This window comes from Lissotriton helveticus, chromosome 6, assembly GCF_964261635.1.
Source record: "Lissotriton helveticus chromosome 6, aLisHel1.1, whole genome shotgun sequence".
NCBI classification, from domain to species: Eukaryota; Metazoa; Chordata; class Amphibia; order Caudata; family Salamandridae; genus Lissotriton; species Lissotriton helveticus.
Genome location: NC_136067.1, coordinates 1,370,245,345 through 1,370,261,438, shown reverse-complemented (window position 1 = coordinate 1,370,261,438; position 16,094 = coordinate 1,370,245,345). Strand labels below are relative to the sequence as shown.

General features: G+C 43.7%; 1 protein-coding gene across 1 annotated transcript in view; it reads right to left on the bottom strand.

The window, feature by feature from the left end:
- TULP4 (TUB like protein 4) overlaps positions 1-13,823 on the bottom strand; it is an 865,190-nt gene extending 851,367 nt beyond the window's left edge. Inside the window, exon 1 of the mRNA XM_078649123.1 lies at positions 13,671-13,823. The gene's annotated coding sequence lies outside the window, so the exon portion shown is untranslated. The remainder of the gene's footprint in view (positions 1-13,670) is intronic.
- Positions 13,824-16,094: the final 2,271 nt, after the last annotated feature.

Sequence of the window (16,094 nt, the reverse complement as noted above, 5' to 3'; positions counted from 1 at the left end):
CCAAGCAGGAGGTGTTCACTATGGGCAGGAACTGACAATGAAGTATCTGCTAGAAAGATTCTATTGGCCAGGGGTATATCGAGAGACCGCCAAGTTCCGTGCTGCCTGTCCCAAATGTCAGTTAGTCAATCTCCCAAAGACAAAACAGGTACCATTACATCCCTTACCGATTATTGATGTTCCATTTCAACGTGTAGGGATGGATCTAGTCGGACCATTACTTCCCTCTGCTAGAGGACACCAATATATACTAGTTCTAGTAGACTATGCCACACGATACCCTGAGGCCATACCCCTCACTAGTATGACCACAACAGCAGTCGCCCAAGCGATGGCGTCTTTCTTCTCCCGAGTAGGTTTCCCTTTAGAACTACTAACATACCAGGGAACTCCTTTCATGGCTAAGCTTATGAAGGAAGTGTGTAAGCTTTTAGGAGTTCACCAATTTTAGACGGCAGTGTATCACCCCCAGACGAATGGTCTGGTGGAGAGGTACAATAAAACTATTAAACCTATCCTCAAGAAACTGATAGGAGAGACAGGAAAAGATTGGGACCGGAAGCTACCATTGGTTCTGTTTGCTATTCGAACACATGAGCAAAAGTCTACGGGATTCTCTCCTTTTGAGCTTCTGTTCGGAAGGAAGCCCCCGGACATTGCTGACATGGCAGCCGAACAGTGGACAGAAGAGGAAGACGAGGGAAAGCCACTTCTGGGGTACCTGCAGACCTTAAAGGAGACGTTAGCTACCCTTTGGGACACTGTCCACCAGAATATGGACAAAGCCCAAACTAGACAGAAAACACCGTATGACCGTACTAGCCAAATGAGAGAATTAACTGTGAGGGACAAGGTTTTAATACTTCTTCCCTCCTCTGGCAAGAAATTGTTAGCGACATGGCAAGAGCCATATAATGTAACTCGTTTCCTATAGGGTTGCAGTGCCCCATACTAATAAGGTGGGACAGACTTATCACATTAACCTACTTAAGAAGTGGAAGGAGCCCAATGCTATTTCCCAAGACCAGAATGTAGTCCAAGCGATTAATCATGTAACTATCCATAAAACCTTAGACCTACCCCAGAGTCTCGGGGATAGTGAAAAAGGAGAAACACCTGTAATGGGAACTAAATAAACTATAGAACAAAAACAACAGTTAGAGCAACTGTTGGAACGGTACCCAGACCTCAGTTCAGGCAGCCCTGGGCGGACATCTTTAGTAGCTCATGATATTGTCACTCAACCCAGAAAGGTGGTCAACGTAAAACCCTATTGAATCCTTGAGGCTAGAAGAGAGGCAGTAGAACGAGAAATAGAAAAGATGCTTCAGGCAGGTATAATTGAACCCTCCAAGAGCAATTGGCGCACTCCCATTAAGTTAGTGCCCAAACCGAATGGGAGCATTCGATTCTGCATACACTTCAGGCAAGTGAACGCCCACTCCAAATTTGATAATTACCCTATGCCCCGAGTGGACGAACTGATAGAGAGGTTGGGGGAAGCTCAGGTCATGTCCACCATTGATTTAACCAAAGAATATTGGCAAATCCCTCTGACCAATTCAGCTCAGGATAAGACAGCCTTTTCAACACCATCTGGGTTATACCACTTTACAGTCATGCCCTTTGGACTCCATGGAGCTCCAGTTACTTTTCAAAGGCTTATGGACGTCCTACTACGAGCACACCAAAAATATGCCGTTGCATATTTAGATGACATCGTAGTGCACAGCCCTCACTGGGAGACTCATTTGGAACACCTTAACAACTTGTTTGACACGTTGGCTCAGGTGGGATTGACCATGAAACCAAAGAAAACCACATTGGGCACACATCAAATGAACTATTTAGGGTATACTATAAGTGAGGGAACCCTTAAACCACAAATCAATAAGTTAGAGGCGATTCAAAACATCCCTAGACCCACTACAAGAAAAGAAGTACAAGCCTTTTTAAGATTAGTGGGGTACTATAGGAGATTTATCCCTCGACTATCAGACGTGGCCAGCCCTCTTACAGTTTTGCTAAGACACAAACCCTCCAGAGCCAAGTTTAATTGGGGACAGTCACAAGAAAAGCGTTTTGATGCCTTAAAAACTTTAATGTGCCATGCACCAGTACTGACTTTTCCTGACTACAAGAAGTCGTTTGTATTACAAACCGACGCCTCAGATAGGGGGCTTGGAACAGTATTATCCCAACCGGTTCTCAAGGCCTGCTTAAACCAGTGTTGTTCTTAAGCTGAAAGTTATTCCTGAGGGAAACCAGATATGCTACAATGGAGAAAGAATGCCTCGCCATAAAGTGGGCCATGGAATCCTTACAATACTACTTGTTAGGGCGTAACTTCTTTATGGTAACGGATCATGCCCCATTGACTTGGTTAGCCACTACTAAGGACACCAATGCTAAAATATTACGATGGTTCTTAGCCTTACAGCCCTTTTCCTTTCAGACTCTACACATACCAGGAAAATTACAAGGAAATGTGGACAACCTATCCAGATTCCCTACATAAGAATGGCCCGATCGTCCATCCCAAGAAGAGAGGCAATGTAATATGGGCTAGCGGACGGCCGGGGCAGCTGAAGAATCCTAGATGTCGCCGGCTGGGCCTACTCCACAATAAGAGCGAGCGGTCTAGTCCCGCGGCACAGGGAAGGAGAGAACTCGCGGGAGGAACAAGGAGTCGACAGTTGGCCCAGGTATAAAAAGTCAGGTGATTGCGGAGACACAGCGGAGGAGCGGGAGACAACGAGGAAATCGGTGGAATCGGAGAGCGGAGCGACGGTGGGAGCCCGAGGACCGGAGGAGACTGACGGGAGGACCGAGGAAGACCGAGCGACGCTGCAGAGGGAAAATTCCCCACCAAATACCATGTTCGTATCCGGTAGTTCCCTGAGGCAACAGGACACCGAGATACCCAACGCTACGGTCCAGGGGGACCGTAGCTCCAGGCAAGTGACGTGGAGGGAAGGGTGGAGGAGGAGGATGGAGGGAAAGGGCTTCTGGTGACTGTGGCACAAATAAGAGCACTTACCAGTGAACAAGTGTTAAACCCTACACAGAACCCCCTCCACCTTCCCCGCCCTGCAACCAGTCTCTTTTATCCCTCACTAATCTCGGTGACCTAGGAATGTTGGTGACGGGGAGCACACTATAGAGTATAGATATACCAGATAGACAGAGACAGTAGTGTCCTTTTCTGTTTGCCTTTTGGGGAGCGCTGGCCCTGGTCGCAGTACAGAAGGAGTAAAGCTTGAAGAGGAAGGCCGTCTACTGAAAGAGTATAGTCGAGGACTGCGTAGTTCCTCCCTTTGTGTTGTGGTGCACTCAAACTGTCAGGACTGTTGTTATTGAATGAATATTGCTACATTGGGATATTCTCACAGGCCACGTGTTTTCTACTAATTGTAAGACTGATAATTGAGAGTCCCCCCCCTTTCGTGAGAGAGAGAGGGGTAAAAACCATCACAGGAACTAAGCTGGATGAGCAGAGGGCCTGCTCCAATTCAAGGTTCTGTGAATGTCAACAGAGCATTCGATATCCTTGAGCCAATCATTTAGAGGAATCTTTTCCATAACTGCCGCTAAGCTTTATCTCTTTACCCTTATTCCAAATACCTGTTCGAAACACACGCTTCTTTCCAGGTGCAAAGAGTAGATGGCTGGTTATTCCAGACTCAATCACTGAAGCTCTGGATTGCACTTCATGAGGGATTTGGTAGCGAGAGCAAAGATTTTAAGTTCAGGTGCAAACGTAGATCTATTTTTGTGGCTTAAAGTAAATATCTTTTTGTAATCCTTCTTCAAAGGATCTTTGTGGTATATATAAAGCCCCCTGCACAATAAGAGCTGATACTGTGTCACAATAAGATAAATTATGCATAAAAAACGGTCACTTGCATCAGAAGCTCTGTAGTTCACTTTAAATATCTGCTTGCTGTAGTCAAGTAGTGTTTGAGTCCAAAATGTTCAAATGGTTTTATTTCTTCAGTTGTAAAAACAATTCTATGAATTATGTTATTTTTATCTCTAGATAGGAAGTGGCTTCAAAGTAATTTTCCACTGAAGCGATTCTCCTGCATGGAAAATCATTTTCTTTCTACATGTTTATGGCCAGAAGCAATGCCCTTTTCATGACCAACCAACCAATGTGACAGGGTCCTTGAGTTCAAAGATTGGGGGCACCCTGCACAGCACAGCTCCTCCTATGTTATTAGTTAAAGACTCATGGTTCAAAATTGTGGTATATCACCTGCTTTTCCTTTCAAGTTGGCAGTCAGAAAATCTGTCTAGAAGACTGAAGCGAGAGGGTAGCTGAAGACTGGTGGGAAAGGAGGATTTGTATTGTATGTTGTGGAGGTGCTCAAAATGTATACCCATTTCTTCGCATGTTTTCCCTTTTAACGCCCAACACCCTGTAGTCAGTCTTGATAATGCAGACTAAAGAAGTTCAACAATAGGGGCCTGATATAAACTTAAAATTCTGAAGGAATAAATCTTCCTAAACCATTTCTCTACAAGTACATCTATGAAACCTCAGAGAACTGTTGCACTCATTTGCTTCACTGAGTATTTAGATACTCAATGGGACCCAGCAATGAAAAGCAGCTCTTTCCTCAATTAGATACAGGGACTCAAAGGGTATAGTCTGGAACAATGGGGGGGGGGGAATTGCTTGTAATATGTGTGGCCAAATCATGAAGTCCACTGGCATCAGCTAAAAGAGGAATAATTTACTCCTTTTAGCAGAGATTGAAGTTGTTTAAAAAATCTTTCAAAATCCTAAGGGGAACAAGATGCAACTTCATATCATTTTTCACACCTCTTAGAATCAAGACTGTCTTTAACTCTTACTCCCAGGGCATAAGCTACCAAGAAAGGGCATGACTGTTCTGGACAGCAAATGTCATAGTGTGTCCAACTTTAGAGGCCACTGTGGAGCATGGTTTCAGTTTTTGGGGTCCCACCTGGGATGTAAGTGACACCTCTGTGACTACATCGAGGATTCTGTCCAGTTATGGAGGCCCGACCAATTCATAAAGATTTCTCTACAAACCTTCCCAATCCCCTTTTTTGTCTCTCTCCTAGTGCATTTCCTCCTATTCCTGCCTTGCATTTCTAATTACAGTTTACAGAAAAACACACTAGCCCACCGCCTCGCAATCACAACCTCCTCAGACACTTCTTGCTTCCCACCCGCTACTAAAACAAAATCCAATTAATATATGTGATCCCCCATCTGGCAACTCATGCAAATGGAATGATGTACTTCTCAGAGACCTCATTAGCTTACATCTCTATGGACTGGACAGGAACATCTTCTTGGTGAATCACATATGGGTAGTTGAAACTTTCACTTATTTCAACCACCTCCGCATCTCAAATCTGGGCGGACACAAAATCAAACCTTGAAGCCACAGTCATTTTCAGTCACCATGGCATTCACATCTTGATGGACAGCACTAGGTTATTCCGGCTCAGTGAATCAAACATGGGTATTTAAAGACAGAAATGTAGTAGCCCATCAAATAAGGAACATACTGCTCGGTTCTACTCTCAGAGTTAAGACAAATACCCTCAAAAGAAGAAAAGAGGAGGAAATACACAAGTGAGCAACAACAAAAAACACTACTATTGTTGTCGTCTAATCTAAAGAGGGACTTTAAGATAAAACATTTCTTAGCTTGGTGACTTACCAGATACAAAAAACATGGATTTCAGCAAGAAATATGCTCAATGTATAAACACTGAATATATTTGTACCTTGTTTCCAACATTATGGAAGAAAATACACCCTTTTTAAAATATTTTTTTTACGTTTACAAAACACTTGATTTCGGTCAAGAAACTTAAAAGTAACATAAGCAAAATACAATATTCAATCTCATTTAAAAACAACACTTCCAGTAGGTAAATTCAAATCGGACATTCCACAAGTACATTCATATAGTTTTCATATAAAATCTCACGTATAGTACATATGTAGTAAAGTGCTTTAGTGAGTGCAGTTGTACAGATACATCTTAGGATCCCTATAGGAACTGATCATCTAGTTATATTAAAATGCTTTGATTCTGCAGTTTTAAAAATAGGACATCAGTGATTCGAATTTATAATAGTAAATATTTTGACTATATCTACAACTTAATAGCTCAGTCACTTCTAGTTCCTGCCATGTAATGCGACATCGTAAATACAAATACATATAGGTAAAATTAAACTCAGACGACATATCGCATGATATATTCATATAATTCCCATGCAAAAATCGTGCATGTAGGACAAATGTAGGGTTTCAAATATAATAGAGTGCTTTGATTTTGATGTTTTAAAATAGGACAACAGTGATTCGAATTTATAATAGTAAATGTTTGACTATACCTAAAAGTTAATAATTCGGTCCCCTCAAGTCCAAGGTAACACAGTGCAACATCGTAAATACAAAGACATATAAGTAATACATTTTTTTAAATCATATCTGGCGCCATATGCTTCAGCATCTAATATCTGTTTGGGTCAATAGGTATCTTTACCTCAATCAACCTGACAGAGGTATACGAGGTCTGAAAAATTCTCAGCCACCTCTGCATCGTACTTCTGATTGGATCTGACTAGGCCGTCATAATCCTCAATCTAGATAGGCAGGAGTTATGCAAGGACCAATATGTGCATATTGACAACTGTATCCGTCTACGGGCCTTATGAAGAGTATGGCAGGGGGGTATCTCAGTAGAAGATACCACTCTGCCACACTACGGGTTGCCCACTTCTCTGGGCTTGAAATTACTGGGTCCAAAAACGCCCGACTCAGTTTTACCGGGTGTGAATCTGCACCCAGTAAAAGCACAGCTTGAGAGGGACAAGGCCTACGGTACTGCCCGGCCCCATTCACCCCGACCAGTACCACAGGAATTGCAGATAATACTCCATCCAGCCAGACTACAAACCCCTCTTGACCTGTATGTCCTGCCTGAACTTCACATCCCACTCCTGACATTTGAATCTGCTAAGAGCAGGTGCTAAACAACATCTGATTTGTCCCTAGAACTGTGGAAAACCAGCGCAAAGAACCTGGTAATTCTGGGTCAACATCCTCACTCCAAAATCTCATAATGACAGGGATTGCGAGATGGTATACTACCTGGAATCGGAGACTCCGGGCCGGCCCCTTCTCCACACCGAAATCTCAACTCTTGATGAATGCCTAGAAATTTAAGTTAGCATCAGTCCTTGATCCCAAACGACGTCACCATTGACGGAAACGTTGGCAGAATCATCCAAGACTAGCCATCAGCACTTAATACACCATGAGGCCAGAACTACCGTGCAAATGCTATAGATGTAAAGGCTCTAGGGAGCAATAACAGAGATCGCTAGTCGGCTCTTTCCTCACATGAAAAGGGACAGTAATGCATTAACTGCTTTAATCAATGCTTGGTGTAACTAAATTATAGCTATCCCATCTACGTAATGTATTGCGTCCGCGGTTCCCAGAAGACAGGCTTACACGCAACAGAATGCATTAGACAGAACATCTTGCGTACATTCACCACAGGATAGTTATCTCAGACCGTGGACTATCACATTGTACCCAACACCAGTGACCACTAAAGAGACTTCAACATCACAAATACAAAAGAATGCATAAAAAATGGAGCAGCACAGAAACATTAACACAGATGAAATACACCCAATAGCGAGCAAGATAATAAAAAGACTAACTCAGCAGGGATCTCTTTGAAATGATATATTTGTAAGCCAATGGTAAAGCTCTGCAGCCAGACCTCTCCAACACTACAATAAAAATAAGAAAAGGCCACCTAACTATCAAACACTACACCACTTTTGGTCCCCCTGCAATCAAGTTCAATGCTCAGCCAAACGCATCACAAACTGAACACATCAAAGTCTTTGGGCTGAACCAGAACACTAGGCCTGAAACTAAACATCAAATGATACTCCAGGCTCTGGTCAGTCAGAAAACCCCGGAACCACGTATAAACACATATTCTAGACCGCCCATAGGGAGACAAGGCCATACTCAAGTGTTATTAAAGAGCTTACATAGTGTTCTCTAATATATTTCCGTTTTTTAGGGTTTGCTTAATGTGAGCTTTATCACCATCCATGACAAATCTGTGGAGGATAAAAATAAGAGAAATTGCAGAGAAATACAGAATTGTGGGGTTTGTGACTGGTGGTTTAGTGAAGAATGTGCACTTGAGGCATCACATGCGAAATTGAGGAGCAGCCCTTTTTTTATACGTAATTGATTTAGGATACCAGAGGCCTTTTCCCTCACAGATGTAATACTTCAATGAGTCTGGCTCAGTAAAACTCTTTGAGGTTACGTTAACCATATTTATTGAGTGAACCGTGACTCAGAGATTGCTTGGCGCTAAAACAAATGAACAAATTAGAAGGGACTAACACATGATGCTGGCCTGAAATATTTTGGATGAAACGTGTTTTGCGGTGTTGCTGGGTGCAGCATACAGACACCTCAAAGCCCACTGGAAGATATTAGACAAAACACTTGTATGAACGTTGAGGGGATTCTATGTGACAGAGTAAAGGAGAATGGAAAAACGAAGTGCAGAGCTAACAGAAAACCACCTTTCCGCTCACACACGCACATCCACCCACATTTATACACAGACACAAATTCTGTCAACTCATCCTAGAGTGGACACCCATGTAGTGATCCATTCAAACTAACATCCCACATATACCCATACAACCACACATTCACATATCCTGACTCCATCACCCCACTCACTTTTTTCCTTTTTTATATAGCAGAAAAAATAGAAAGGAATTCATTATATCACAGTGAATAGACAATAAAAAAAATTTTTTATAAATAATATTAATACATAAGAAAGGGATCAATCAAAGTACAGTAGAACAATAATACATTTCGATTATAAAACATTAGCAAGAAGTAAAATAGCGTCCTCAATCGGCTGTACCCATCCCTACCTTTTTGGATTGAATCATGCGGTTTATCGGTTCATCACAATGTTTATTGCCTCTAGGACTCCAATAATCACCCCACTCACTTGCATAATTTTCCACTTAAATCTGCACAGCCGTTAATCCACAATAATGTACTTATGTATCCGACCAAACCCAGTCATCCATCTATTGAAATGTGAGTGTGTGCCTGAATGTGTTATCGGCGAATAAGTGTGTCTGCATGCGTGCCCTCCATTTGTGCATTTAGTGGCTGTGAGTGCAATTGTGCCAGGTGAAATTATGCTTTGATGTGTGTGCACCATGTACATCATTTGCATAATTTTCCACTTAAATCTGCACAGCCGTTAATCCACAATAATGTACTTATGTATCCGACCAAACCCAGTCATCCATCTATTGAAATGTGAGTGTGTGCCTGACTGTGTTATCGGCGAATAAGTGTGTCTGCATGCGTGCCCTCCATTTGTGCATTTAGTGGCTGTGAGTGCAATTGTGCCAGGTGAAATTATGCTTTGATGTGTGTGCACCATGTACATCATGGCCCTGTTGCATGCACTATAAAAGGAAACTTTAACCTGGGTAATGCAGAACTGAAATAACACCCTTGCCTCAAAAAAGAGACTCTTGCTATTAGGAAGGGGCATCCCTTCCTAATTGCGAGTCACTATGGATGTCCCATTGTTTTGCAAACGCATTTGCAGCTGCAAAACACTCGCAGTTTACCACCTATTTCAAGTAAACCATCTGCAAACAGGACGAGCTCCCCAGGGTACCCCTTCCGCTTTGTGAGTGTGAGCGAAATTATTTTTTTTAAGAGCAGGCAGTGGTCCCAGGGACCACTGCCAGCCCTTAAAAAATGAAATTGAAAAGATTCACTTTTTTTTTTTTATGGATCCCGTTTTCCTTTAAGAAAAACGGGCTGCATTTAAAAAAGGAAAAACTACTAAATATAAAAAGCAGTCACTGATATGGGGTTCTGCTGACCCCAGCAGGCCACCACCCCTAGGAGTGCTAGCCATTCCCAATGGGGTCGCAAATTGCGCTTGCCTCATGAATATTGATGAGACATGCAATATGCGACCCCACTGGGAATCGCAAACAGTGTCCGAGACACTGTTATACATTCACTTTAGCGAGTTGCAAATGGCGAGTCGCAATTCTACGCAATTTGCGAGTCGCTAAAGTGAATAGCCCATAACTGAACATTGAAAGGGAAGGACCCAAAGCCCATTCTATGAATAGAGTTAGCAGTAGGCCAGTCTGACAGCTCAGCTGTCAAAACCCAGACATAAAAATGGTTAAAATACATAATCAATTGCTCGTAATGTCTTGAAGAAATAAAACTAATAAACGTACCTACTGAAACGTGAGAGCAGAGGTGCAAAACTGAGCTAACTAGCAAATAGGGTGAGACTGTGCAGTGTGGATCAGGACGGGGAGGGGCAGACACTCGAGTAGGGGTGCAATGGATCAGGACGGGAGGGACAGACACTCGAGGTGGGGTGCAATGGATCAGGACGGGGAGTGGCAGACACTTGAGTAGGGGTGCAATGGATCAGGACGGGGAGGGGCAGGCACTTGAGTAGGGGTGCAATGGATCAGGACGGGGAGGGGCAGGCACTCGAGTAGGGGTGCAATGGATCAGGACGGGAGGGACAGACACTCGAGGTGGGTGCAATGGATCAGGACTTGGGAGTGGCAGACACTTGAGTAGGGGTGCAATGGATCAGGACGAGGAGGGGAAGGCACTTGAGTAGGGGTGCAATGGATCAGGACGGGGAGGGGCAGGCACTTGAATAGGGGTGCAATAGATCAGGACGGGGAGGGGCAGACACTCGAGTAGGGGTGCAATGGATCAGGACGGGGAGGGGAAGACACTCGAGTAGGGGTGCAATGGATCAGGACGGGGAGGGGCAGACACTCGAGTAGGGGTGCAATGGATCAGGACGGGGAGGGGCAGACATTCGAGTAGGGGTGCAATGGATCAGGACGGGAAGGGTCAGACACTTGAGTAGGGGTGCAATGGATCAGGACATGGAGGGGACGAAACTAGAGTAGGGGTGCAGCAGGTGACAGGGCCCTGGTGCATTTTAATACCTTGCTTTACACCTTACACATAAATAGTTGTGCTGCTTGTTGGATTCTGATCAACTGACACAAAATAATCTGCATCAGGGATTTATTATGATTTCATAGATTGATTTCCACAAATAGTAATAAAAACTCTACAACTAAAGAGAGGACAGATGGATGTGTTCTTTCAACAAATGAACAAAACACACACAGAATAACACATGGATAGCTATCAATAACAGGTCAGCTTTGTTGGTGGACTATCTAAATTCAAAGGTATACCACCATATTGTTTGTATCTTGGCAATCAGTAGAAAAAAGCTAGCCGCATGTAAATGTGGCTAGCAGGTTATGTGTGAATGTACCCGATTATAGCGTTGGCTGGGCGGCTAGAGGTAAAGAGTACGCTTAATAATAAATACATGGTGGGGAGCAACAGCTGAAAAAATGGATGAGTTAGCACTGGTCAATGTAATTAATGTTTCTTCCACAGTCAGGGATACATATATGGTTATATTATGTTGTGTAAACCTTGATAGAACATGTTTAGCTAAAAAATGCTTGGTATCGCCCTAGAGCGACCCTCCACACCTTTTCCCCAAGACCCGTGTCTCTCAAAAGGTCCTTGCATAGTGGGAGAATATTAGAGGCATTAAATTTCCACACTGAGAGTGTTATTCTGAAATTGATCGGAGTTGCATTACTGCTCTGCCAAATAAACAAATGGGATTAATAAAACTGTAGGGACAAAACGCGTTGGCTGGGCTGGAAATATATTGCGGAAGATGAAGAATAAAGTTGTTTACAAATTGAATCAGTTTCATGGAATTAATGGACTGAATGCACAATGTATATATTCGCATTAGGGACATTGCAATATTAATTATACATTTGTTTACTGAGTGCTCCTCCAGTTGCTGTATTCAATTTACTGTTTATCTGGGGTTTCTTGGGCAGTGAAACCTCAGGGGTGGAAGCACCTAGATTGAGAATGAGAAGGAATTGTTTTTGGAGCAGTGCAATTTGGCTACAGTTGTATTTTTGTTGTTGGGATTTTTTGCAGTCTACATTGAAGCCTGCTAATGAAATACTCGAGTGCCTAAATGAGCTGTCTTGAATCAGTAACACTGATGTGTGAAGAGCACACCTGTGAGACAGCGAGGGAAATAAAACTACCTTTAACATATCACAAAGTATCAGTTAACATGAAATTGTAAAATACCATGATGAAGTCGACCAAAACTTAATTCCTTATAATGTAATTTAACTCCCAGTAGTGTGTGGCACAACATCATAATGTGGATAAGCAGGCAGTGTCCTACTGACTGAAATAGAGTGTGCATAAGTAGCTATAATAATGAATGACTGGGTAATGGCAAAGAGAATACATTATTGACATTGCATTGCTGCTTGGCTGTCCAGAAACAAAGCTATAACAACGTCTGAACTGCATGGAAGGTTCCGCCAAGTAATGGATTAGCTCCGGACCTTTCTGCTTGCCGAGCTCGGTCTGTAATTATGCGGCTGTCCAAGTCTGCCGACTTTTACCCAAGCATCACATGCAAACAAAACTGTTTGGCATTTAAGTATTCGGCGCATCACGTGCGCTGGATAAGTGAATTTCAATCTTGTATTCTGTGCACTATAAGAAGGTAAAGATTTAGCAATGAGGGAAATCGTCTCACTCAAAACTGAGCATCAATATCTGTCAAAGGCCCTGGCAACACCACAAGGAAACGCAGCACAAGGCGCCAACGAAGAGCAGAATCACAACCGGGTTTCAAATACAATATACTATCAGATGCCTCAGCGGATCCTATACTGTCAATCAAATCAAATAGAAACATGCCTGGCCATGACTGTTTTTATTCATTAATAATTCATTCTTTTTCCTCACAGTAACATCAATAGCCCACCGCAAAGGGACCCGAAACGCAGGTGAGTTGTAAACAAGATACAGTGACACACTCCCCAATTCAAGGATGCATTCTGGGGCAATATAACGTCCAGTCTGGAGTAAATGTATCATTTATAATAGTATACAGCAAGCATGGGTTTCCTCACTAAAACCTGGAGCAGGTGGAGACGTGATGCCTCAAAAAGGGCGGGCACAGGAACATGATCACGTCTGCACCGGGTTACCTCAAGAACCACCTTCATGAGAAGAAGAAAGGTGTACCTTTTCATAGGCAAGAGGTGGCATCCCTTCCGGAGAGGGGTCGCTTGGAACCCAGGGGGTGCCCGAGATGGCACCAGCGCAGTCCTCCGGACAAAGCATCCAACCTGGCAACCAGAACAAAGGGGGAACCAAGCTGCCCCAACCACCTTGTTGCACAGCCAATGCCAGCCCGGGGTTGGACTGCTCATGTGCTGTATCCATGCACCCCCTATCCGTGCAGCAGCGCCAAGTGCAGCTCACCCCGCATGCAAAACACTGCTCCCCGCTGCAGCAGCACACACACCCAGGCAGGTATGTAGGTCACTGGGTGGCATGCACAGGTACACACACATGCATTTATACATGGTACAGCAGTGATTTCCTGCACTGGAGCTAAACCCAACAAATACGTCCCAGTATCCCTGGCGTGATAACAGCGCCTAGACACCCTTACCTGCGCCTCCCTGCCTCCTGCAGCAGTCGGAGAGCGGGGTGGTGGCGGGGTGCTATGCTTCCTTCCCCTGTCCCCAAAGCCCTGCACCTCACCAAGTCCTGCGCCTCTGCCGCCAGTGCAGGGCCTGGCTCGCGGGACACGTGATCCGGTCACGTGACCGCTCCGGCGCTTCCCCCTCTCCCCGGCTCTCTCTCTCTCTCTCTCTCCTGTAACCGGAGCCCGCTACAACAAAGATGCCCGCCTGCCTGCTCAGATGTCTGGCAGGAGCTTTGCCCGACAGCGGTTAACCCTTCGCACGTCCGGTCATAAAGTGTCTGTGTTTTTTTGACGAGACAGGCACCGGCGACCGAGACAACAAAGGAGATCTAATCGCAAAATCAAGGAAAATCGATTGTAGATTTCCCTACAGCATGCACCGGAGAATTTTTTTTTAATTTTCCAATTTTAAATGAGATACAGAATAAAAAGATAGTATTGGGGCGTGATTTTATGCGTGGTCGTGAAAAGTGCGCAATTTCCGAGTGTGTCTGGAAATAACCCTTTCATTTGCACGGTTATCCACTCACTGTGTTAGTGATGGAATAGCCTGAGGATTAGAGGGACCACAACGAATCCCAGTAATATTTTATTTTTAAATGTATTGTCAACTGTATAACTACACCCAAACTTTGGCGGAGGAGGGTGTGATGGGGGAAGGTGGCACTTTGATTCTTGTCCTTTCCTTTGGTCCATTGGATTGCATCTGGCTGACCTTCAGACATTTCACTTTCGCTGGACTGCCTCATCTCTTTCTCCCCCTCAGGTCCCCCTCTATCCTCCCACCAATCTCAGCCTCCAACTCTTCTCCCCCACATACCGCTCTCTACCCCTTCTTATTATGTTAATTAATTTATTTATTTTATTTCTCTTTTCACTCTGTAAATATGTGATATATACTTGTCCAAGCCGAATCGCTGGTAAAATGGAATCCTGAGAAAATCTACTATTTGTATATATATATATGTATATAGAGATAACTCCAAACACTAGTATATGTAGTAGACCTTTGTACTCACTACCATTCCTATGTGATTCTTAGAGTTTATCTATTTGTATCTCTTCCTTGAGTGACTTTACAACTTGTACATTTGCAATTTTTCCTCCTGTTTGTATCTTTTATGTAACTCGTGTAATCCTAAGTCCTTATGTATCGCAACTGGTTCTTTTGCAAAGCGCTCTGACACCTTCGAGTAATGTTCGCGCGATAGAAAATCGCATTAAATAAATAAATTAAATTAATAATTAACGGAAGAACCGTGAGCTAGCGTGAAAAGAACAAGTTGGTGCTGTCTTCATTCTTATGGTACAGTACTCCAGGATATGAAGAGTCATTTTTCTGTACAATGTATGGCCAATAGTGCATTTCCCAGTACAATTAACTACTTTGCATTGGTGTGAGACAAAACATTCTTCATGGTAGGGGGTAAAGGTTCTCCTCAAGAAGTTTTAGCAGATGGATGGCAAATGCAAAGTTGAAAAAAAAAACATTTGACAGTTGACCTCGTAGGATTTAAAATTTCTGGTTCTAGTTTCAGGGACAATCATTAGCAGGTGGTGCATTCAAAATTATACAGGTCCTGGAAATCGGCACTAAATAGTGCAGCATAATAAGTACATATCTTTAGTTATTGTTCTGTTCATATTGAATTTCCCAGGGCACAATATACTTCCATTGGTTGCAGGACAGGATGTTAGTACATGAGACAACTCTCTTACTGTCACGCTCCTAGTAGGTTTTAGGGCCTGTTGGTAAGGGTTGCCAGAGAAATTGAAATAAGGTTCTGCCAACCCGTCAAGTTATGTAAATAATTGTGAGCGGGTAAATGAACATGCAAGGACGGGCTGGTAGGGAAAGCAACAGTAGCCACTCCTTATCCCGTCATGCTATGTTAACAACTTCCTTACAAGCAGTTCCTTTTTGCACACTGGCACTTTGCCTGCGCTGTAGATCTGATCTACACACGGGTACTTTAACCGCATATAATCTTGCACATTGGCACTTTATTTGTAGAATTACAACTGGCCGCATAGTAAAGCATATATACTTTACACGCACCGTAGACTTGCACACGGGCACTTTAACCACATATAGTCTGACACGGTCTGGGCAATGTCGGGGCGGGCGGGGGCCGGGGCAGGAGTGAACCCAAGCCTGAAATGTTGCCCCCAGCCCCCTTCTACCCCGGGCAACGCTGCCGCAATCCGGAAATGCTGCCCCAGCGCCCTTCTGCCCCAGGCAACGCTGGGGCGGGCTGCTAGTCATTTGTAAACTAGTATTTTTACTCTTATATTCATGAAGGGGAGCAAATAATGGGGGTTCCCAATTAGACTTGCAATGGTTGCACCTGATGTACAAACAAGTTTTAGGCATTTTTTAGCTAATTG